Genomic DNA, 3832 nt, shown 5'->3' with positions numbered 1-3832 from the left:
CCAAACCTATAAATAATATCCACATCAAACATTTTTTTGTATTTAAAGCAGCAAAGAATTTAACTATTTTAAAGATATTTGCTGTTATTTTTTAAAGAAAACATCTTTTAAATTCTTGTTTTTACAATTTTTTTCTGTTTTTATTAAATTATTATTTTACAAATCTCTGCTGTTTCTAAAAAGAAAACTTCTGCATATATAGGATTTTATTTCTTTTCTTTTTTTTTTTTAAAATTTTTTTTTGGATTTTGAATTTTTTTTTTTTTTTTTAAAAGAAAACATTTCTTTTATGTCTAAATTTTTCCCTGTTTTAAACTTTTATTTCACAGATATCTGCCGTTTCTAAAAACAAAAATGATGCATATTGATGATTTGGTTTTTATTTTCAATTTTTTTTTAGACGATTGAAAAACACAACATTTTGAAAACTGAATCGAATTTCCCAGTTCTCCACTACTGATGTTTTGAAATATGGATTATCATGTCATCACCGTCATGTTGATCACTCCTGGTAATGAAAACACAAGACTGCTGCCTCAACACAAATAGCTCGTCTGGATTTTGGGGTAACGAAGTCCAACAAATTCAGTCTCCTCAGGATTCACTGTAAAGTCGCACAGATCCAGAGAGGAAGAGGAGTTTCCCATCAGCGTTCGACAGAGGAAGGTGAGAAACGACTGGGTGTCTTTTAAAGGCAGAGACGGAGGAAACAGGACCACTGGAGAGAAAAACAGATCTAAATAAGTTTAGTTTGGGAACATTCAGCTGTGGAGGGAAAGTGGTGGAGCAGGAGGTCAGACGAGGAGGACTCGTTATTAACTCGTAGCTCAGATTCAGAGTTCAGCGAGTCGCTGTTTTCCTCTTCAGAGTCCAGAACACGCAGCAGAGAGCGACTGTTCAGAGTAATTAAAGGATTTCTGGTAAACGAGTCGACCTGCGGGTCACGACCGGCGGCCCCGTCGGACTTCCTGTTTGGCTTCAGGCGTTCGTTAAGCTCGCGGCCACCTGACGGGTCGCCGCGCTCTCATAGACGTAACACGAGAGCAGAGGAGGAATAATTAAAACACTCTGAAAATGAGAGAAATAGTCACACTTGTAAATGAAAAGCCGTTTAATCAGCGGCTGGTAAACAGCGACGTGACAGAAAAACAAGATTTTAAAACGATAAAAGAAACAAACAGAAGCGACGCACTGAGTTTATGAAACAGGCTTTAAATCAGAGTTCAGCCGAGTGCAGGAGGGAAAGTCTAATAAAATCATAACCTCCTCAGGAAATAACGAGTTCAAATAACGTTTTTTAAACGTCTTACTTTAGACAGTTAGCGCTAGCAACAGTGTTAGCGTTAGCTTAGCATTGACAGTGATTCATACTCGGTCAGAAAACTTCCTCTGTAAAAATAAATAAATGTATTTAAGGTTAAATTCTGATGCTGACTCAGAATCTGCAGTAAATGGATTCAATACGTAACGTTTTTATTCCCGGTTATATTTAAAGAAGCTTTGTGAAAACTCCAGAACCGGTTTTTCTGCTCGGATTAAACTTCCTGCCAATATTTTTACTTCTGTGGTACAACTCAGTCAGTTCATAGAGTTTAACTAAATAACTTTAGTTTTTGTGATCTAGTTTTTCATATTTACGTCCTTTAACGTCTGGCTGTGTGTTGTTGGGACCTGCAGCTACATGTGGGTCAGAACACATCGCTGGTTCTGAGTGACCAGTTTGCTGTGGTTTCATTTAATCATCTGCTGGAGCTGGACGACTTTGATTAATCAGTTTAAAACCTTGAAAACTGTTTTAAAGACGAAATTAACCGAATGATTGTTTAAAAAGCTGAAAATGTGTCTTTACAGTCGGACTCAGAACCAGTCGAAGCTGAGAGAAGAATTCTGTCAGCTCTGTTTATTGATCTCTTTTATTTCACTTCTTTTAGTCTCTCTCAGTATTTATTGTCATTAACAGTCAAACGTCACATTTTTAGAAGATTTTCTGATCGACCTGAAGCTTTATGTCTTAAAATATGTCAAGATGTTTGTTAAATCTTTGATGGATTTATTACATTTTGTGTTTTATAACTTCTTGTTTCTCATTGAAGTCTGTTTGAACGACGACATGTGAGAACCTGTTAAAGATGAAACCTGAAGTGTTCTCTGCTGGTTCTCATCACGTCACTGATTCAGAACCTGTAAAATATAATAATAATAATAATTTAGTTTTTGTGGTAAAACCTGTCAGACCTGCTGACACAGATCTTTATTTTTATGTTATTTTCATATTGAAGTCCTCTAAAACACTTTATTCATGTGTTTGCTAACATGAGCTCAGAGATGGAAGTTTTCATGACGGCTTCGGTTTATCGTCACATTTCAACTCTCCAGTACTCAGAAATGATCCGATCAGTTTATCTAATATTACAGATTCTGGGTCAGCGACGTGATGAGAAACAACAGAGAACATTTCAGGTTTTTATCTTTAACAGTTCCTCACATGTTGTTGCCTCAATGTGAGAAGAAAGCGACGGGCAGATGTAAAATAATTTGTACCTCAAACAGTATTTGACATATCAGCTAAACTGTACAGATATATTCATAAATATCCATATTTTTGCTGTAAGAACTCCAGACAGATCAGAGCTTGTTCATCAGCACTCAGCAGCTCATCCCTGATCAGACGTCCTCTGTCTTCTTCTATAACGTGATCTTTGTGACAGGAACCAGAGGCTGCAGCCCAACAATGAGCCGGGTTCCTCTGAGAGGGTGGTTCTGTTCTGTGACCCTCCGGCGCTGTCATCTCATGCATTGTTCTGACTCGAGTGTCGCTGCTTGAAACGAGCTCTAATTATCCTGAGTGGAGTCCAGCCGTGGCTCCGTCTGCAGGAGGAGCCTCGTCCTCCACCTGTAGCACATCCACCGTTTGTCAGGAGGCATTCGGCTCCCTGCTCCTCCTCCTCCTCCTCCTCCTCCTCGTCTCGCGGCAAGTATCGATCTGCCAAATTACCTCCCGAGGTTGTCTCCGTGGCGACGCGTCACAGTAAAAGCCGCCCGAGAAAAACGCAGAGAGGAAATGTGAGGCGTGTCACGGTGGAGGTGGTGGAGGACGTCCTAAATCCAGCCTGAACCACCTCCACGCCTCCGACCTCCATACAACGAGCCCGCTCATGCTTCCATCCATGTTCTGTGGAGCCGGTAAACGGGCCAGAATCACACAGCACAGCACCGATTAGAGCAGGAGGTGATCTGGGACGTGGAGAGGCCGTAGTTTTATTTATTTAAAGACTAAAAGCTGCGACTAAGGTTATTTAACCCTTTGAAACTCGTAAGCTGCTGACGCATTAGAAAGGCACGTTTTGTTTTTAAAAGTTATGCAATTTAACAGTTAGAAGCTGTAAAAATATGAGACTGAATCGATGGATTTTAAAGTTTGTATCATTAGAGAAGCTCAGTTCTGTTGGGAAAAGAACCAAATCTAAGCTTGAAATCTTGTCATTCAGATTATCGCCTAAAATGTTGACTCAGCTGACAGCTAAAGAATGCTCCTGTTAGCTCCTGTTAGCCACCGATAGCTAAAGAATGCTCCTATTAGCTCCTGTTAGCCGCTGACAGCTAAAGAATGCTCCTGTTAGCTCCTGTTAGCCACCGATAGCTAAAGAATGCTCCAGTTAGCTTCTGTTAGCCGCCGATACCTAAAGAATGCTCCAGTTAGCTTCTGTTAGCCGCTGACAGCTAAAGGATGCTCCTATTAGCTCCTGTTAGCCGCTGACAGCTAAAGAATGCTCCTGTTAGCTCCTGTTAGCCGCCGACAGCTAAAGAATGCTCCTACTAGCTCCTGTTAGCC

Source organism: Stegastes partitus, unplaced genomic scaffold (genome assembly GCF_000690725.1).
Source record: "Stegastes partitus isolate 25-593 unplaced genomic scaffold, Stegastes_partitus-1.0.2 Scaffold805, whole genome shotgun sequence".
NCBI classification, from domain to species: domain Eukaryota; kingdom Metazoa; phylum Chordata; class Actinopteri; family Pomacentridae; genus Stegastes; species Stegastes partitus.
This window is presented reverse-complemented; position numbering follows the sequence as displayed.